This window comes from Lepidochelys kempii, chromosome 4, assembly GCF_965140265.1.
Source record: "Lepidochelys kempii isolate rLepKem1 chromosome 4, rLepKem1.hap2, whole genome shotgun sequence".
Classification (NCBI taxonomy): Eukaryota; Metazoa; Chordata; order Testudines; family Cheloniidae; genus Lepidochelys; species Lepidochelys kempii.
In genome coordinates this window covers 80,663,069-80,685,235 of record NC_133259.1, presented here as the reverse complement: position 1 = coordinate 80,685,235, position 22,167 = coordinate 80,663,069, and the positions used below count along the sequence as shown (strand labels likewise).

The following is a 22,167-nucleotide window of genomic DNA, read 5'->3' as shown; positions in this document are numbered from 1 at the left end:
GGCTAGTACCTTTCTTCAAATAAAATACCAATTTCATTTAATCCCGTGACTGCAAAAGCTGGGACTTTAAGAAAAAAAACACCAAATATTGTGATTAGAATCATGAGTCAGTAACACAGAGCCATAATAAATATTTTTGTCAGGTATTCACACCTCCAGTTAGGCACAGACTAGCTTCTCTCTAATTCTCAGGGCAATTGTTGAAGAGCAATTCTTCCATTTGTAACTTGCAATTCTTGCATTTGTAACTCCTGGTACTAGTGTCATGGGCAGTAGTACCAACAGAGTAGTGACTTGCTGAGTAAGTGCTGGTCATGCAATTTACAGCTGCCGGGACATTTCATTCTAGTCACATTATATATGACCTTGGTATCTCACATTTTAGACATAATAGACATCCAGGGCAGTAACTCAGGGAATGATTAATGTTGCCTCACAGAAAAGGCCTTTGGAATCAACTGGACACAAGGTCAGTTCTTCTTAAAATCCACAACAAGTGTTTTTAGATGCTGTTCTCTGCCAGTACCACCCTGCCTCACTCCACAGAAGTTTTAAATGACCAACTTTTAAAAGGTGATGAGAAAAGGTCAAAGAATATCAGAGTGACTTGTTACGTCAAATGTACAAAACCTTCAGTGTACACAAACACATTCTCTTTAAAAATACAGTATAGTCCCTGGAAATACCTCATAGAAAAGCTCTCTAATAAAGTGATCATATTATTCATTAACATTTTAAAAACTACTGCTTCAAACTCTTCTCCATGGCGTTTTCTCTGCTTGCTTAGCAGTAGCTAAGTGGAAGGTACAAGGTTCATAGAAGAGGGCTTGCAAGCAGCTCCCAAACAACATGCTTGAAATTCCTTCGTTTTGTAAGAGGAGTACAAAACTACAGTTGAATAATTAAGCATTGAGCTAGGGTTTATGCAGAAAAGACTGTAATTTGTAAGCTGTGCCTTAAGTGTCTGGGTTTGAAGTGATTTGCATATTTCTTTCCCTGGCATTGTAGGAATGCTATGAGAATTTGCTTCCCAGGTTTCACAGTATGTGTTTCTCATGGATACCTTTCCAAGTTTGTCTTTAGAAACACTGAGGTAGTGTTTGACAAGCACCAGTATTTTGATGTCTGTATGGCTTATGAATACAGGTATTCATTCAACAGTAAGTCAACTTGTGCTTCCTTAAAACATACAATGTAATTTTGTTTATCTAGGTTACATTAAAAATGAATCAGAATTATTTATGCAGGAAAACTATAACAGCTCTGATAAATACAAGTAACTAAATCCAGTCACAAAAATGTATGTTTGCTAATTTAAATATATTTTTCTTGCAAAATAGAGTATTTAGGATGCAGTTCATCCCTGGCAATTATTTCCCTGTTTATTGTATAGCACTTTAGTTATTTTCAGTTCTTCTTGTAATTACATCTGAGACAGTACAACTTGTTTGAGTAACACAACATTTGATTAACCTTGTACTCACATGCTGTTTTTCTTTATTTTTTTAACTAAATGAAAAAACTAAAATTTTAAGTAAGAAATCTAAAATGTCAGCTTTAGCTATTGATATTCATGTAAAAAGGCTTTTTACAAATCCCCTGAACTGCTTGTTCAGGACTTTTGGAGCTCATCTACATTCAAATATAGGTAAAAAGCATTGATTTGGATTAAACTGAAATAATATTTAATGAGTTTAAGAATGTAGTGCAGTAAGCATATCTTCAGATTCATTGGGTGCAGTGAAACTTGTAAGGAGAGATCAGCAAATGTCAGTTATCTGATAGACCTGGTCTCAAGACTTTCAGATGGTCACTCTAAACTGGGTATGTCACACATGGACAATGTACAGGGCCTACTGGATATCCAACTCTCTTTATCCTGGAAAAGTACAATCTGGTCAGTGAAGTCACTGGTGTTACATTGATCTATCTTCAGTATAGAATGTGGTCTATCAAAGATGAGTTTTGACTTCAAAATTTGCATCCAGCTCTGAACTTCCCAGAGTCTGGATTGTATGGATCTGGAATTGCACTTTGGGCCCATCTCTAATACATATGGAGCCAAAGGGGCCACATAAAGAAGGGGAAAATAGCTCTTTTTGTGAGAACTATTTTGATCTCTTTCACACAGTGCTAAATGTATGTCAGAAATCTTAGTTTCTCTTTCTTGCCTTTTCTGAACATAATTTGTAGGTAGAGATGGGGAGTCAAAGACAGAGTTGAGCTCCAGCTGTTTGCCCTGACCTTTGTTCACCTCACCTAATAATGCTATATGTATCTGTCTAAATGCTGGCCTTTTGTTTTCAATTTGAAATACATGAAGGTACAGTGAAGATGGAAAAAGCAGAATTCTCTTGCAAATCTAAAGCAGGCTCTGTCATGCAGAACTTTAGAGGCCTTTCTCAGCAGAAGGATAGTGGGAGGTAGCTATTTATTATAGGCTCAGCAGTACCACAGAATGTACATGAGTTATATTCTATCCTACTACACACACAACTCTGTGGAAATATTGCACAAAGATCAATAGAATATGGCAGGTACGTGGCATTTTCCAGGAGGGGCTGGCAACTTTAGAACTTAGTCCTAGTTTGGTCCAAAATAAATGTGGTGACGGTCAGAGCACATTGCAAGGCTCATCTATATTTTTCCAAGGTCTTGGTGAGGGAGGGAATGGCATTTGTGGTGAGATGGATATTGTTTTGATTTTAATTCTGTTTCTAGTGTGGGGAATTAAGACAGGCCATTTGTATGTGACAGCTTTATAATAAGTTAAAAACAGTCTGGCTTCCAGGGTAGGTACTCATATCCTCACCAGAAATGTACAAACTGATACTCTGCACATACTAGGCACAGGAATAACGTACCACCTCTGGGGTGGAACACAACAGGAGCCCAATCGTTCTCTGTTATACTGGCAAACAGTACTTACAGAGCAGCACGTCTGATAGTTTCTATTACACTAATTCCTTTGCACCTCCATGATCCTGTTTGGAATAGTGGGAGGCATAGGCATGTACAAGGTTTACGTGAGTCCTGTGCTGGGCAGCAGGGTTGTTACATTGCACAAAGAAGGCATATAGGGGGCAGCCTTATGTGCTGAATCATGCCCCTATAGGCCATATAAAACAGGTGCATTCACAGGACATGCATGATAGCAGTTTTCAGCAGTTGTAACTTTTGCACATCCCCCTGCATCTGTAGATCAATCTCAGATGTACATGTCAGATTATAAGCAACATGGAGAGGATAAGGGAACATGGGCAGTTTAGATAATATGCAATGGCCAAGTCACAGGACTGGAGCCCATGACGTAGTAAATCCCCTGTTTCCAAAATTGGCTGCATAGAGGAGGCCCTGATAGCCACTCTGTCTTGTGTAGTACCAACCTGCCAGCTTTACCAATAGCAATGATTCTAGCTAGTACCCACTTAAGTGTGGTAGAATGGATGCAATCATCTTTGGAAAGCTGCGGTCACTTGTTCAACGGAGGCACCATTCCGCCTCAGTGAATGTCCATGTTATGCTGATGTAATAACCCTACTGCTACAGACTCAGTGGAGAAGGAATTCTAGGCCTTTAGCTCCAAAGCACAGGTCTCTCCCATTTGAGCTAAACCCATAATTCCCTTGGCTCATAGCTACTACTGGTACTAGCTAACACAGGGGATAATAGCCTGGAGAGGAACATGGCAGTAGTGTTACCACAAGGGCAGTTCCTTTACTCTTGCAGCTAACTTTTGTTTAACAGTCTGAGTTCTTTCCTCAGCAGTGTACCCTGAGTGTCAATAGTGCCTCCTGTGGGTTAACGAGAACTCTTCAGAAATTCAGACCCTCCCCCTCATCTGCAGTAGATCACAAATCCTACAGCAGACCAGTCCCATTGCAGCCTCCACACTACTTCCAGGCAGGGCCGGCTCTACAGTTTTGGCCGCCCCAAGCAGTGGGGAAAAAAAACTGCTGCCGCGGACAGCAAAAGGAAGAAGCTGCCGCCCCAAGCACCTGCTTGGAATGCTGGTGCCTGGAGCCAGCCCTGCTTCCAGGGACCTTAGTTGGAGGGCAAGAGGGTTGCTAATGTGTTGCATGCACTGCAATTAAAATATTGGGAGTGTCATTTAGTCTGAGCTCTGTTTTCTAGACACAGGGAAGAATAGGGCCAGCAACAGAGGGGCTACCTCTTTAAGGGCCAGGAAGCCTTGAGCCACTCTGCCACGTTCAGTGAGTGCTGCCATGTGATACCAGCTAAGGGCTGGCTGGGGAGGAGGGTGGACAGGCTCTTTCGATGGAAGGCAAAAAGCTGGGCTAGAGCTAGGAATCGGCTGAGGGTGGGTAGACCTGACCTTGATCATTAGAGCTCAGGAGCTGATGTGAGACAATGAGAAGCCACTGATGCTGGAAGCACACCTACAAGAAAAGGGGCTGAAGTCTAAGACCAGTGGGGCTGAAGATGTGTTGATGTTTCAGACTCGGACTAAGGGACTGTCCTCCCAAGAAGGGGTGGAGCACTTTAAAGTTGCTTAGTCAGAGGCCAAATCACCTCTGTGGCTGGAGCAGGCCGAAGATTCTTGAGGGGAGACTGAGACAGTGCACCACAACACCAGGCCTTGCTGCAAGACTTACAAGAACAATCCCAAGGAAAAAGATTAATTCTCTCATAACAAAATGTAATTCTTTCAAAAGCTGAAGGAATGAGAACCTGATTATACTGGAGTTTTTACATAGAAAACAAGACCAGAAAGAAACTCTGTACTCAATTCTAAGAGGAGAGGACTTTTTAGGAAATATTGAGCCAGTGTTAAAAGCTTCATTATTTATTTGGAAGCAGAACGCCATGCATCAAAAACTGATTTTAATATCGTCCAAGAAGTCTGAATTAGTTTGCATATGAGAGGTTTAAACTGGTGTTAGAGACAGTTTACAACCTCCACAGGAATAGTACAGGAGAAGTAGTAATTAACTGAAGGGTTTTCCCCTAACCCTACTGCTTAAAAGGATTTCCCAAAAACTAAGGCAAGAATTGGAACAGAATAATGCCACCAATGCTGTCCACTTGTTGGATTGTCCAAATTTGATTTCAGAAAATGAAGAGTGACAGAGGCTTCTGTCTTACAATTGGTGTAAGACCTTAGGTCAGCACCCAAATACCTCATTCTATGGGAGTGGAGCTAGATGAATAAAAGTTTGAAGGGAGGATGATGTAACTGCTGAGATGCATTGATTAGGTGCACAATAAATTTAGTTGAACATCCACTCTGCTCAAACCCACAAGCTTAGATTCTATACAACTGTATATAGAGGGCCAGCAATTGGCTGATCTACTCTTTTCAGTCTTTCATTTTGTCCAAAGCTGAAAGGTTTTATTGGCCTAGTAAACCTGATTCTATCATTCCATCCTGAAGTACCTGGAGTCAAATCAATTGTTTCTGATTTTTTTGTTTTGTTTCTAAAGTGTAGTCTCAATTTTTGCTCTAACAAAATACCATGTCTCTAACTTCTGCTTAGGACTTGTGGATATGCTAAGGAGAAGACCTCTATAAACAGCTTGTTTCCACAATGTGACTCATGTGGCATGTGACCAAAATTTATCACCCAATTTCGTCCACTGGTTGGATCATTAGCTTCCCCAGTCTGGGCCAGGTACTGACAGGAGTGCAATAGCTCTCCTCTCTGAATCAGAGCAAATCAATTACTTTCATTGTTGGTGCAACTAGAAATCATTGACTATGTCTGAGCCTTAGCCAAAAGAAATTTAACTCAAATACATTTATCACTCAATAGCTATATGAGACGAGAACAGAAGGGTGTTTTCTTTTAATCAACATTACTGTGAAGTGTGTTTTGGGGGGGGAGAGAAAACAACAGTAACCTTCAGATTGCCCACTTTGAGAACTCCCGCCAACTCCTTTTCTCCCACAACAGTCACACCCAGTCACATATTTGACTGTACTAGTTAAAGAAAACCACTGACCCCATTTCAAATGAGAGCTGAATTCAAGCTTACCTTTCTATTGTACAGTACAATCCATGCACTGAGAAGCTCTCCGATTACTTTGAGCGCTGCACAGTGCCGCTGAAAGCTAAAGAAGTCCCAGCAAGTAAAGGAACCTGTTATAAACCCAAGCAGGTCTGAGGCAAAGGATATGTATTACAGTAGACTAAAGTGGTGCATACAGTACATTGTTTACTTCTAGAACAGATTTCAATTAGGGATGTATATTGGTTTCTGATTCATCATTTCTGTGTTTTCAGACTCCAGATAAAGAACTGTTAGCCTAAATATAAAGGAGCAGACCCTCTGCTGGTGGTGTAAAGTGTCATTGCTTCACTGAAGTCAAGCTACGACACTGCCTGCTGATAAGCTGTTCAAGGGGGCTGACACTGTTGCATTCCAGTGGCCTAAAGATGAAAAATGCCCCCTGTGAAAGAGCTCGACTACTGGTCCCCTCTGGTGTATCTGAGGGGGGGTTGTGGGGAGTCCACCCTTTGTCTCTCTTAACCTGCCTGGAAGTTTGAGGAACTCCTGGACAATGTTTGAGGAACTCTTGGACAAAGTCTGTGTCTACCTCTTACTCCTGTTCAATCCCCTTGCTCTGGCAGCTCACTGATGTTCCTACTGCAGTCGGTGGTGGTGTGAGCCTGGCCTTGGAATGTTCAGTGACTTTTTTTTTTTATTTGGACAGGATGCCAACATTTTCTTGAACTCTATTGAGAGGCGAGAGTGGCAATTTTTAATTGTTTATAACTCAGCCAAATCTGAATGGAATTTCATGGGACAAAGGAAAAGCACTGTTGTAGCTCAGGGGATTCCGCTTGCTGACTATCAAAGGCCGGCTGCACACAATAGATATGTGAAAGCTTCTCAAAGAAAATGTGCCAGGAATCCTCTCTAATGGAAAGTATTAGGCAACCTAATTATAGGGGCCGCTACCAGCTCCCGCTTTAATATTTTATATATTAAAGGCTAGATCCTTAGCTGGTGTAATTCAGCATACTCTGTGGAGTTATGCCAGTTTATGCTAGCCAAGAATTTGGCTCCAAACAACTACTGAGCACTTTCTCAGGGGTCTCTTTTGTTTATTCTCCTGACTAGTCTAAAACAAACTATTCAAGTCTAGAAACCTTGTATACTTAAGACCAAATCTACTTCCTAGAGGGGACTCACTCCTTTGCTGCACACAACATAGAGTGAACCGAGCTGAAGTTAATTCAATTTTAACATAAACACAGTGGCAGATTTGAGGACTAAAAGGCTCGCTGATGTCATACTATTAAGTCCTAGAAATGACTTTCTCATGCTGCTGTCAGACTAAGATTCCTTCTTTTCTTAATCTCACTTTCTGGCTGTTGTCCAATTTTTCTGATTCATCTCTCAAACATGTAGCCTTTATCAAGATTTTTGGGAGGAGGGAGAGAAAGGAAGTCCTTGGATTTTTTTCTTCCTTATTTGTTACCAGGGGTTCTGTTTGAAAAGCTTAATTACTCGATTGCCATGAAATTGAGCAACTGAAGAATACAGATGTAATACAAAAAGAAAAGGAGTACTTGTGGCACCTTAGAGATTAACCAATTTATTTGAGCATCAGCTTTCGTGAGCTACAGCTCACGAAAGCTGATGCTCAAATAAATTGGTTAGTCTCTAAGGTGCCACAAGTACTCCTTTTCTTTTTGCGAATACAGACTAACACGGCTGTTACTCTGAAAGATGTAATACAAAGTGCTTCAGAAATCCAGGTGCCCCCAAACATGGAGATGTCTGATCTACCATAGAAAGAAACCATTATGTCCTACAGATATGCCATTTTATTTACCTATTTGCAGAAATATTTGTATTATAGAAACTTACTTGTAAGCAGCTGAGTTTAAAAACTTTATTAAACAAAGTCTCATGCAGAACAAGCATTTTATTGGATGTCAGATACAACAAATATAAACCATGTCATCTCTATAACAAGTCTAGTTTGGGAAGCTGAAAAAGAACCTGGTAACCAGAAACTGTACTGTAACAAAAAACTTGCCCTAAAAATGCATTAGGGCTTAGTTCCAAGAGCTTTTGGGGATGCTGTCACACTGTTATCTGTCATGGATATCCACAACCTGGTTGCTCATATAATAACATTTAGCAAACTTCTAAACTTAAATCTGTAACTGAAACATCAAATTGAACCAAAGAAGAACTCCGAACCAAAACAACCAAAGAGCCATTTCAGTTACTACTACTTCTACTACTGCTGTATAGTGTCTGAACTCCAGCAACCTGAGCAGAAAGACCCTAAGGCATCTTTAGCCCTATACGTTGATCTTCTATCCAGCAAGCAGTGTTGTTGTCATGGTACCAGTTGCACAAAAATGATTTATTTTTCAATACTACGCCTGCACTGGAATGTCCTTGCAAGAAAAATTCTTCTTACTATGCTAGTGTCTGCAATAAGAAACCTGGCCCTTAGTGATTTCTCAGCTTCCCTACTTTCAGTTACCTATTTGAAAACTTTACAGTTTGTTCTGAAATGTTCTCTGGTTATGGCCCAATTCAGCCACTTCTAATCAAGTTGATTTTCAGTAGGATTAGAGGCAGGGTAAATTACTGCTCAGCAGAAAGCCTAGCTTAACACACACACATTTAGTACTGATATGACTATTTCAGTTTGAAGTGTATGGATTTTTTTTAAAAAAAGTAGTTATACAGACACAACTTCTAGCACAGATGCAGTTTATCTTATTCACTTTTGTGTACAGGAATATTTTATATTGGTACAAACACAAGTGTGACCGGTGGTGCCTGGGGCAGCCCTCTCTGGAAATGCCAAGATCAGGGCAGGCTGCAAAAGGGAGAGCAGATACCCACCAGCCTTGGTAGTAACAGTGAAGTTAATAACCCACAGCAGGATTGCACCTGGAATTCTATTTGTGTTTAGATGAGTTAGGGTTTACCTTCACTTGAAGTAGGTTGTGGGTTAACTTGAGCCATTTCACATTGTGTCTTGCAACTCATCTGCTATTTTAATGCATTTTAAACTTTAAACTCACTTTGAAAGCAGATTTACTGAGTTTGCAGGATGAGTTTACACACAACAGAGTTGGTGTGGATGCATCCTTAATCTCAATTCTACTTCGAAATGGGGCATGAGGTCTGAGGATTTTAAAAAAAATTGGACTTGTAAAACTCAACAACAATTTGTTTTGTATAGGGTCCTTTGCTGCAATATAGGACAGAGGCAAGGGATGCAAAGAGCACACTGGGGAAAATTCAGTTCCAATAAATAAATCAGGTTAGCTCAGTGGATCACTGAAAGGCAAATAATGACCTCACATAACTTGTGACATGCATAAATTCTATTCACTCTGCTTGGCAGCATTAAGAAAAGTGGCATGGGAGCAACATTCTCTTCCTAGTGTAAGGAAAGGTATGAGTTAATAAAGGCAAATAATGACCTCACATAACTTGTGACATGCATAAATTCCATTCACTCTACTTGGCAGCATTAAGAAAAGTGGCATGGGAGCAACATTCTCTTCCTAGTGTAAGGAAAGGTATGAGTTAATAAATTTCAAATAAGTACTACTAGACTTTTATTCCATATCCTTATAAACAGTATCTGAATGCCTCAAATGATGCAAAATTAGTATAGGACTAACTATATTAATCCTTCTGTTAAGCCTCAGAGCTGGGTGGTTTCTAGAAAGCTGAGCAGACTCAAGTCTGAACTGAGGTCACATGCACTTAATCAAGTGTTGTGCCTTCTTTTCTAACAAACTCCAGTTCCAAGTACTTACTAAATATTATTTCTTGCATGTCCTTCATTTACCCTTTTCCCTTAAGCTTGTCTTTCTGCCTCTACATTCCCCCCTTAAATTAGCATAGTTTTCATAGTTAAATATGGCACATTCTAAACAGTAATCCACTCCATAGCCTTTAAAAGAACAAAACCCAGCTTTTCAAGTCATACAGAAACCATTCACTTTTTTTTTGCAGAACACCAATGTCTGTCTCTTGAGCCTCAACCCTGAACAGTAATGTGTACACTTCACACAGCTGTTTCCAGACTCTCAAACTGCTCCAAAGAGTTTTCCTGAGAGGCAAATTTATTTTCTATTCACAGGGTTTGAAGCAGAAGTGGAGAAAATGGCTTTTTAAAGTGAGTTTTATATTTTGGCTTGATATTGTGGCAGCCATCAATTTGAATTTTTCAATGGAATCTTGAGACACTTTTCCTGTTCTGGGCCACACACATTTGGGAAAGTGTGAAGGTTTAAGAATTTCCGCAAATCTTGCAAAAAACAAACTTAAATTATGGGTTTTAGTTATTTATTTATTTTGCTTGTAGCAGTAAGAGGCTGGGGGAAAACATAGGCATCCTCACAGCAAGCATTAGTGTTCACCAGAGATCCTAGAAATCCAGTTGCCCTGGGGGAATATGCAGAATTTGCAGATCTGTGTTCTGTTGACAGAGAATCCAGGCGCCCAGCTCTGAAGGCTGCATTTCTTCCAGCGCAGTGCAAAAGTAAGGGTGGCATAGTATAGTATCGCCACCCTTACTTCTCCACTGATGCTGGTAGTGGCACTGTCTTCAGAGCTGGGCACCCAGCCAGCAGCTGCCTCTCCCCAGCTGCCCAGCTCTGGAAGGCCAGGGAAACTAAAAGTTCAGTGTTCAATTTTCCTGCAATTAAAATAGATATTTTTGTTTTTATCTGAGAATGTTGTGGCTTTTATCACAGGAAAACTAAAATCCCTGGTGTTCACTACACAATGGACAAGGAGCGAAATTAACTTAAAAAAAAAAGCCAGAGGTTTTTTTAAGTTAAGAGGTTGGTGGGGGAGCAGGGGAAGTTGGTATGTTGTCAGCTGGATACCTTTAAACTACGGCTGTCAATTAATCACAGTTAACTCATGCAATTAAATACCAATTGAAATGTATTTTCATATATATTGTATTCTGTGTTGTAATTGAAATTGAAGTGTATATTTTGAAAAATAGCACTGTAAAAATGATAAACAAAAGAAATAGTGGTGGTGTCTGACTCAGATAATGAAAATGAACATGCATCAGTCCGCATTGCTTTGGATTATTATCAAGCAAAACCTGTCATCAGCATAGATGCATGTCCCCAGGAATGGTGGCTGAAGCATGAAGGGACATATGACTCTCTAATGCATCTGGCACGTAAATATCTTGTGATGCTACAACAGTGCCATGCGAATGCCTGTTCTCTCTTTCAGGTGACATTGTAAACAAGTGGGCAGCATTATCTTGTGCAAATGTAAACACACTTGTTTGTCTGAGCGATTGCCTAAACAAGAAATAGGACTGAGTGGACAAACCATCAGCTCAGGATTAAACAAAGACTGTGAATGGTTAGCCAATTACAAAAGCAGTTTCTCCTCCCTTGGTGTTCACACCTCAACTGCTAGAAGAGGGCCTCATACTCCCTCATTGAACTAACCTCATTATCCCTAGCCTGATTCTTGCTTGCATATTTATACCTGCCTCTGGAAATTTCCACTACATGCATCCGAGGAAGTGGGTATTCACCCAAGAAAGCTTATGATCCAATACGTCTGTTAGTCTATAAGGTGCCACAGGACTCTTTACCGCTTTTACAGATCCAGACTAACACAACTACCCCTCTGTGTTGTAACTGATATCAATATATTTGAAAATGTAGAAAACATCCAAAAATATTTAAATAAATGGTATTCTATTTAAAGGTGCAATTAATCGCAATTTTGTTTTTTAATCACTTGACAGCCCTACTTTAAACTGTATGGTATTTGGTAAAAGACTGCCTGTAGTGATGCTAGTTAATGGCTACAATGGAGGCTGTTACTCAGGGACTTGGGGGAAGAATGCCAAGGAATAAGAACACAGAACATGAAAGAAGGAAGCTTTTGAAGTCTGTCCTAAGTCTAGAGGTGTGTGGGTGTGGTTTTTTTTGTTTGTTTGGGATTTTTTCTACATACTGAGATTTGCTACCAGGAATACATAAGTGAACTATGTTTTGGTAGTCTGAAGCAATTAATATCCATTTAGAGTTTGATTTTTCCTATTAGGGGCCAATGCTGCAAGAGGGGAATCAATGCAATTACACTAGCATAAAACTGGAGTAAGGTCCTAGAATCAGTCCCTAAGCTTGCTTTTATCCTCCCATAGGAAAAAAGCAAGCAAATAAAAAAAAATCAAGAATAAACTTACCAGCTTCTTGTCAGATATTATTTGACTAGTGAGAGAAGGTAATATCCTCCAGTGATATTGAGTCAGGCAGAAGGGAATGTAGGTGGAAAAGCAATCAAAAATGTAAAAAAAAAAACCTAGCAGGAGTATGAAGAGCAGAGTATAGGCCCCTCTGGATCTTATAATCATTAAGGTGGAGCAATCCTGACAAATGTGTGGGAGTTTGTATTATCACTGCCAATGCTCTACAACTCCTTGCTCATGGTACCAGTTTCATTGATTGCAGTGGTAGCAGGATTGGATTGCTGGTTAAATGGAGGACTTCTGTCTTGAGCTATCAATACCTCTTGTGGCTTCTTGTGTTCATTTTTAAGCTTGTTCTGGTTTTTGGTTTTTTTGTTATTGTTGGTTGGGGTTTTGTTTTTTTGTTTGTTTGTTTGTTTGTTTTGGTTTGGTTTTTCAGAACTAAATTGTAATTATATTTCAGGTACAAACAATCTAAAAGACCCTGAAAAAACTCTAACCCTGCTCTTCAGATTCCTCACCCTACTGTCTTAGCACCACTGCTAAGTAGTAATACTGTACATCATACACTAATGAGAGAGATGGGCAGAATCTTTGGAATGAGGCCTGTATGCTTAGTAACTCTAGTAGCCTTGATGAATATTAATAAACAATTCTGAGTGTTAAACAAATGGGCAATGCCACAGCCACTTTACCTTCCACCATGGCAATATATTCATCTTCTACAGATACATCTCTACCACTGATGCTCTCTTTAAATTTCTCAAATGGTGCTGCTGAGTATTTCATGTTCCACATGAACCTCAGTAACATAGAAGGGACACTCTCTGCTGAGTTCACCACTGTTTTCAAGGAAATGGAAAGAGACAAGGAAAGAGGCATAACTGATAAGGTGGAAGAGGAGCAGCAATTAAAGCATTAACTCACTGCTTGATATTTTTCTCTTTCTCCCCAAGGACCCTCAGGCATACTTCTCCTGTTACTGACCAAAGTAGGGGGCAGTTGCTTTCAGGGGCAAGAAAAGCCTTCTGGGATTTCAAACAAAGGGGATTAGTTATTTCTAACAGTATTTTCATATGTTCTGCATGTTGCCTCCATAATTAGAATATATTATTGCACCATTCCTGTTCGTTATTAAATGAATTCTCAAAACTTTGATCTTTAATAAAATATCCTGCATGTATAATGATGAGACATAAATGACTCTTGTTGCTTTTAAGTAGACAGTAAATGTGATATGTCACTGACTTTATAACTGTGGCTGAAACCAAATGCCAATTGTGCATATGGGGAACTGTATATTAAACAGCCACAGAAAGGTCAAACAGGCAAATCTGTTAGCCCATTGTGATTGTACTGTCGTATAAAAGCTTCAACTTGAAAATGATACAGGAGCATTTTAGGGCAATCATTCTTTTCTAGATCCCTAGTGTAAATGGATTAATCAAAACATTGCAGGCTGTAGAAAAACACTTGTTTTTAGTGAAATTTAAGATGCTTAAATGCAGCTTCCCCCTTTCCCCTCAGAAACTTATCTACCGCATATGTGGAAAGTAACAACCACAGAGTTACTGTACTGTTTTATACTGTTTCACCCATCTTATGGGTTAAGTTAAAACCTCTTTAAACTGATATGCAAATTAGTCCCCCATTTAAGTAAGTTGTAAGAGACAGTTAAGGGGCCACACTTAAAACAAAGCCTAATAGAAGCTTCTCAGAAACTAGCATCTGGTGCACAGAGGCTGGGGATTGTGAGTAAGAGGTAAACATACAAACTGACAATAGAGTAGACTTAAGGAGAGTGACAGGCTGAAGGAGCAACTGAAAATGTGTGACTTCCCCTGGAAGAAACATAGGGAGAAGTTTCTTTTGGGTCAGGAAATCAGGCTGGAAAAAGGGCTCTTAGTGCCGTGAGCAGAAGAGGCTGTTTGCTGCTATTTGATTCTTTTTGCATTCAGAGACACAGGACTCTCCATGTTCTTTATAAATAAACAAAATTGCATGAAAGAACTGCCAGACTGCCACCAATTTTTATTCCCAACTGGAACACCACCATGGTCCCGAACTTGGATTAGCTGCTCTGGTCAAAGGGGGGCAACAGTACACTGAGGAAATGTTTTCATATTTTATATAAATAAAAAAAGGGACCTGCGTACACTTGACAAGTCAATTGATAGTGCCAGAAAAATCTTAAGATGAATCATGATGTTTTGAGAGAGAATATGTAAATTTCTATAAGGTGGCATAAATCACTAGGGAACAAGTCAACTGTTTCCTCTATATGCACACACAGTTGAAAGTTTTCCAACAGTATTGTGCACTTCATTATTGTGACTCAGGCATTGCAGCAATAAAACACTGGAGCCCTCACCCTTCTCTGGAGAGAGAAGCAGTGAGGTTTTTTTCCCCCGAAGTTAGTGGTGTGTATTTGCAGTCCTCCAATACTAAACCGTTATCACACATAATTTATGAGCTAGAGGCTATGACAGGACTCCTTACTCATAGGAGCTGCAGTATCTCATTTCACTAAGCCGCTCTTTACTCTGATTCCATGGAGTCTTCCATATTGACTATCTTCATAGCAGTGAAGGTTACCCCTGAGCCTAATAAGGTTCACAGTTTTGCACCTGACATAGTTAAGCCCTTATGGAGAGGAATGTAAAGGGGACAGATTGCTTTGTTCTTTATTACTTGTCAGATGATTGGGGGGGTTGTGGGAGTGAATAAGAGAACTGCTCAGGGGAAAAAACACTGTGCCTTACTGGTATCTGCACTATGACATTATCTGCGGCAATTAAGTTTGCAGGCACTGCTGTGTCTGTGGTTGGGAGTATGTTACCAGGTGTAGTGTGTCTGTAAAAAGAAAAGGAGTACTTGTGGCACCTTAGAGACTAACCCATTTATTTGAGCATGAGCTTTCGTGAGCTATAGCTCACAAAAGCTCATGCTCAAATAAATGGGTTAGTCTCTAAGGTGCCACAAGTACTCCTTTTCTTTTTGCGAATACAGACTAACACGGCTGTTACTCTGAAATGTGTCTGTAAAATGATTCTAGTAATTACAACTAAACTTATTCAAATCTGTTGCATCCAGCCTGTTAATCCTTAACTATTGTGCCATTAACAGATTCTTTATAGTGGGCCAATTCTGTGAGCAGCTGAAATTTCCACTGGAGTAGAGGGTGTCCAGCACTTCTCAGGGTCATGCTTAGCACCTTGTAAGACTGGCTTGACCCTCTAGCATCCATTATACAACACTTCTAACTTGTAAGCTAGAGATTCTAGCCTAGCATAGATAGATCAGTTTCAGCTAGTCTGACAGAAAAGCCTTAGCACTAGCACTGAGGGACAACACATTTCTGGTGGGTTCAGCTTTGCAGCAAGATCAAAACAGTAGCTTACCAATTGCATTTTCCTTAATGCCTCTTTTCTTCTTTCCCTCTTCACCTCTTGATTTTCCTCTCTTTGTGTGACCCCTCTGTTCCTCCTCCCTCTACACCAAACCAAATAAAACAAGTGACAGTTACAGGGTTACCTATAGCCTGATAGTGAGCACCCCTAGCTTTACAGGCTGTTAGCCAGCGGGTAGCACTGGGATGAGAAGCATTTTATACCAGTATGATTAAACTGTGACCTAGATTCACTTCAATTCAGGTCCGGGAGTGGCACAAGTCTTCCTCAGTCTCTCCTCCGCTGGAGATTGCAGCCAACCAGTATAGGTACTTATCAGAGCATTGGGGTGGCTGGGTTGTTCTCTGATTCATGGAACCACAGGGTTCCTATGGTGCTCCTAGCAGAACTTACAGCCATCCTATCCTCAATCAAAGTGGGAGGGCAGAGATGGAAAAAGCAAATGACCCCTGGTCACTACAGCCTTCGCTGGCATTGAAGTGCAACTTGTATCTCCCTTCCCCTGTACAGGTAAAATCTGGGCCTATGGCTGTACTGGTAAAATATTTGGTATCCCTAGAGTGAATACAGCATATTTGATATACCTCTATGATGGAATGTATTTTACACACACACACACATATTGAAAGGGTTAAGTGGAGCTGGAGAGCTTAATGAGGGCACCTGGTGGTAACTACACAGGTGTCAGGCTCAATTACAGGTGAGATTCAGCTACAGAGGACCTGGGTGGTTAATGTAAAGAAAGGGCTTTAGGGGAGAAGAACACCAGTCTATGGGGAGAGTAGGCCTTGGGATCCTTTCTTGAGACAGGAGCTCTAATGATAGAGTTGGAGAGGTACTGAGAAACCTTAGGGATGACATGCCCCTTCCTAAAGGGCTAGGAACTGGCTCTCTGAGGAGAAAGCTCAGGGAGTTTGCTTACTATTGGAGTTGGAAAGGACTCTGCAGAGCCTGGAAAAGGGCATGGTGACTAGCTGATGTAGGAAGATGTCTAGGGGAGCATCAAGGTGCCTAAGGGAGCAAACCTAGGCTGATCACTGTAGCATTTGTGGGTTGGAACCCACAGTAAAAGGAGAGCCTGGGTTCCCCTGAAGACCATGGAGGAAGGAAGGGTGCCCCGCACTCCCTCAGGATAAAAGAGGCAAGGACTATTGGTAGCTGTGAGACAATGGTTATAAAGAACACTGGGCCTAGAGTCAGCCTCTGAAGGCCTAGTGTAAGAGCACTGAACTACCTGTTTGGACTTTGTTACCACTGAGTGCGACCTGCCCAGAGGGCCAAGATAGAAGAAACAGATCCCTGCAGAGCTGGAGTAGCTGTCAGCAGGGAATGCCAGAAGAGCAGAACCTCCTATACCATAAGGAGGTGTGCTGACTGGTGAGTCACTCTTTGATCTGTTTAAGATTTCTTTGAATTAAGAGAATATAGAATGTGAAATTCTGGCTCCATTGAAGTCAATGGCAAAATTCCTACTGACTTCTGTGGGGTCAGGATTTCACCAAGATTTTTCCCTCCCCCATGTGTACTCCTATAATTGCTTGGAACCCTTTTTGTTATATGTGGCCCCTTCAATTATAGTCAGTAGTCAAACTGGAAAAGAGTGCAGTGGTACACTTCCAAGCTCTGCCCACTTGATATGCCACTCACAGGTGATTGTCTGGATGTTCAAAACATGATCATATGTGCTCTTCTAAGCAACTCAGATTTGGTATTCCCCAAATGAGTTTTGGATACATGGGCACTGCTGGGCTCCTTAATCTTGCCTCCCCTTCAGTGAGGCTCAGATGCCTTACTGAGCTCCGTGGGAATAGTTCCATCATGGGGAGTTTCAGATGCCCTCCCTTGGGTTCTGTCTCCCCTCTGCCATGTTGGCTCCATGGGTTGGGGGGAGGGAGGGAATTAAATGGTGGTCTACCAAGTGACACCCACTTGGAGGCAAAATGAAATCTCATTCTAGAATAAGATCACCCCCTCCTCTCTGCTTTCATCAACAATGAAATATATATTCATTTAAAATCCCCAGTGAGCATCTGAGTTAGTGCCTCAATTAGATGAACAAGGGCAAATCATACCTCTCAGAGCCATTGTTCCAAGCTCTCAAGCACATCTCCCTTCATCAGTTATGCTGGGTTCATAGTTTTAAGATTTTTCTCTATAGGCACTAAAACTAGAGACTTTTTTTCTTTAAAACAACCCACTCCCCACCCCCACCCCCCCGTCCAGCTCTATAAGGTGGCCCAATTCAAGACCTGGATACAGTATAAGCCTGTAGTGTCATGACATGAAACCTAAATGTTTACAATGCTATAGTCTACATCTTTTCTCGTATCTAGAAACTTAACAGCAGTTATAGCACTGCACATAGAAAACCTTATACCCCAAATTTAATTACTTGTCACTAATGTAATTGTCTGTGTCAAGCTGCCATTACAGCATTGAGGGAGGACATAGCCATTTATATCCTCTTAGTCACAGAGAGGATGATCTAAATACTCATCAGCTGACCAGAGAGTTACTTTCCAGGTTTAAACTTGGCCTAGAAATTGTTTTGCAAGCAAATTAAGAGGAATTAGTCTGAAGCTGCTGTAGTTGCATTTTAAAATTATCTTAACCTTTTTTTTTGCATATTCACCTTTAACAAAACACGAATGGCCAGATTTTCAACAATGCAATACACATTCACATGCACAGCTGAACATGTAAATAACTTCTATTCATGCAAATATGTGCACGCACATACCTTAGCTAATCTTCACATTGAATCATGTGTGGAAATGTACGCTGCACTAGCCAGTACATCATTTGGCCATCTTAGACTTTGGAAATTAAATCTATACTGTCAGCACAAAGATACATAATGGTGCCAAAAATTGCTCCTTTTAATTCTGTAGAACACTGATGTGCACACACAATATTAATTTCAAACATTTGTAACATCACTTATTTCACACACAGCAAAACTTTAGTACAGGTAGGTTATGAATTGTACAGTTGAAGGAATAGGAATCAAAAGAGAAGCATTAAGCACTGGCTTTTTCAGATACTGTATGTTTTTGTAAACGAGATGCAGTGAGGAAACATCACTAAGCTGTTGCCCAAGTGAGTAGAGTTCTGTGCAGGCAAAAAGTGTCATGGATTCTGAGAAGTCAAGTACAATAGTTGCGTTCAGTTATGGTGCATGCAATTACAAGGTTTGCTGGATGGTACAGACCCTCTCAAAATCAAAAGGCAGTCCTGAGTGTGATGATTCCCCCAACATATCCCATTTTCCTTTACACAAGAGCTAATGCCTGCCTGAGCAAGGAGAACCTTAGCCCAAGGGAGTAGTTTCCCCCCTATACATGAGGGATAGAAAGCTGCAGCAGCTGGACCCAGGAGTATCAATAGCTATAGAGAGGCAAACTGGGCAGAAAGTTGCTGAAGACCCGCTAAATCAACCACAGATCACTCTCCCGTTGACTCCTGTACCCCACCAGATTGAGAAGAGTAGGGGTAGTCAAGGGGGAGATCTAAGCTACATTGACTTGAGTTATGCTATTCACGTAACTCAAATTGCATAGCTTAGATTGACTTTTCCCTGTAATGTAGACAAACCCTAAGTAAGCAGCCCGAAAGGATGAGAACTTTGTGTTGAGCAGAGTTGTACTGAATGTAAGCTGTTTTGAGAAGAAACTGACTTTATTCTCACTGAAGATATGTGCTCCCTGCCACCACCTGCAAGAAACAGCCTGTCTCCTGGTGTCTGTGAAACTGGATTCTATAAGGGGCATGGAACATGTATTTCAAGCAAAGCTAGTGAATGGCTTGACAGATTGGTAAGAAGTTATAGGGAGACATTCACTTCTCTTCTGCCAGTTTGAATTCAGGCTGCTTCTGACAATGTTTAAGGAAAAGTCAAGACAGTGTTAACATGATGAAAGGCTAAAACTGTGAGAATAGCATGTGTGTGGAGAAGTGAAGTATCATAACCACTTCTTGTATGAAGAGTGGGCAGAACCAGAGGTAAGTCTTATAAACTTGGACTAATTCCTAGTTCTCCTGAAAACAACTTTTTAAGATGTCTCTTAACCTTAAAGTGTGAAACCTCCCAATTCCCAGAGGAATTAGAACTCCCAGTGATTATTCACTGCATAACTGCAAAGTTGTTGAGCTCCTATTCTCAGCCCACTGTGCTGCAGTGGGTTTAACTTGGCAGCACTTGGTGTTCTCAGTAAAACTAGTTCAACCGTTTACCATCACATCCACCCACTGACACACACGTCTCAGAATGTTAAGTCTTGAATATTTTTTTCAAACCTTGAAAATCAGATTCCATTATTGCAGTGACAGGTATGACAAAAGTGCAACCTGAGTCATTCCCAAATGAAATTGCTTCATTTAAGTCACTGAGCAAAGTTTTTGCCTATGTAGTTCCTAATAGACAGATGCCTGCCACGATTGGCTGCGATTCAGCCTCCACATAAAGGACTAGGATTGAATGGGCACGGTCTACTCTTTCATCTCTAAAGTCACTTGCATCACAGCGGTGAAGTGGATTGTTGCTTTAGTTTGAGGAGGCTAGTGCTACTGTGGTCTGTCCTGTGCCTGCTCTGATACTTGTTCAGTCTCAAGGCATGCTGTTCCTGTACCTTACATACATGCCTTGGCCTAGTACAAAGTTGAGTGAAGTGAGAGACTCCACTGAGTAGAGACGCCCATTCGCCTCACTTCAGGAGGCTTGGGATCAGGCCCAAAACATATTGTGTGCAATATGTCTTAAAAATTCTATCCAAAGTGGGAGGATGGCCCAGTAATTAGGGCACTAACATGGGACTTGGGAGAACTGGTTTCAGTCCCTACTTTGTCTTCATGTGAGTTTTGGCACGTCATTTTGTCTCTGCATCATTTTTCCCCATCTGTAAAATGGACAGCAGTACTTCACTACCTCACATGGGTGTGGAGGCTGAATATATTAAAGATTGTGAGGTGCTCAGATACTATGGTAATGGGGGCCCCATGTACCTGTAACCCTTCTGCCAGGTGAAGCCAGCAGCAACAAGGGCCGGGTTCAGTATGTAGGGGTTCCTTTTCAACAATACAACACAAAACCAGCTCAAGCCCCCACCCAGTGACCTGGGACAATTACCCACCACCTCCTGGGCACCTCTAAGAGGCAATACTTCCCCTCTCGCAAGCACAGAGTCTGAGTGTAGCAAAAACTTTTAATAAAAGGAGGGAATTAACTCAGCATTAATTTGGGAAAACACCACAACTAGGGCTCATAAACTCAAATCGTGAGCAAAAGATCTACCCCCAAGGAAGTTGGGCAGTGTCCTTTTCTCCTCAGGGTCTTAAGTCCAGCAACCCAGAAGTCCCTTTAACATGCCCATCCCTTCTCCATACCCTACTCACAATTGCTGTCCTTGGCCAGTGCAGCCCCAGAGTTCAGAGGCTCATCTGCAGAGTTCACCTCCCACCCTGTGTGGAAGGCACTATATATGCTGCACTGCTTGGGCACTCACTCTTAGCCCCAACGGCTGATTGCCATGCCTCTGCTCTGGCCCTCTCCACCAGCTGCCCTGCTAGCCGCTTGCCACACCTCTCCAAAATGGGGAAGAGATGGCCAGCCCTCTGTGGAGATAGAGGTGGTTAGGGACTATTTAGAAAAGCTGGATGTGCACAAGTCCATGGGGCCGGACGAGTTGCATCCGAGAGTGCTGAAGGAATTGGCGGCTGTGATTGCAGAGCCATTGGCCATTATCTTTGAAAACTCGTGGCGAACCGGGGAAGTCCCGGATGACTGGAAAAAGGCTAATGTAGTGCCAATCTTTTAAAAAAGGGAAGGAGGAGGATCCTGGGAACTACAGGCCAGTCAGCCTCACCTCAGTCCCTGGAAAAATCATGGAGCAGGTCCTCAAAGAATCAATTCTGAAGCACTTGCATGAGAGGAAAGTGATCAGGAACAGCCAGCATGGATTCACCAAGGGAAGGTCATGCCTGACTAATCTAATCGCCTTTTATGATGAGATTACTGGTTCTGTGGATGAAGGGAAAGCAGTGGATGTATTGTTTCTTGACTTTAGCAAAGCTTTTGACACAGTCTCCCACAGTATTCTTGTCAGCAAGTTAAGGAAGTATGGGCTGGATGAATGCACTATAAGGTGGGTAGAAAGCTGGCTAGATTGTCGGGCTCAACGGGTAGTGATCAATGGCTCCATGTCTAGTTGGCAGCCGGTATCAAGTGGAGTGCCCCAAGGGTCGGTCCTCGGGCCGGTTTTGTTCAATATCTTCATAAATGATCTGGAGGATGGTGTGGATTGCACTCTCAGCAAATTTGCGGATGATACTAAACTGGGAGGAGTGGTAGATACACTGGAGGGGAGGGATAGGATACAGAAGGACCTAGACAAATTGGAGGATTGGGCCAAAAGAAATCTGATGAGGTTCAATAAGGATAAGTGCAGGGTCCTGCACTTAGGACGGAAGAACCCAATGCACAGCTACAGACTAGGGACCGAATGGCTAGGCAGCAGTTCTGCGGAAAAGGACCTAGGGGTGACAGTGGACGAGAAGCTGGATATGAGTCAGCAG

General features: G+C 41.5%; 1 protein-coding gene across 1 annotated transcript in view; it reads left to right on the top strand.

The window, feature by feature from the left end:
* The first annotated feature begins 1,091 nt into the window (after positions 1–1,091).
* Positions 1,092–22,167, top strand: part of SORBS2 (sorbin and SH3 domain containing 2) — a 450,872-nt gene continuing 429,796 nt past the window's right edge. The window contains exon 1 of the mRNA XM_073341803.1: positions 1,092–1,160. The gene's annotated coding sequence lies outside the window, so the exon portion shown is untranslated. The remainder of the gene's footprint in view (positions 1,161–22,167) is intronic.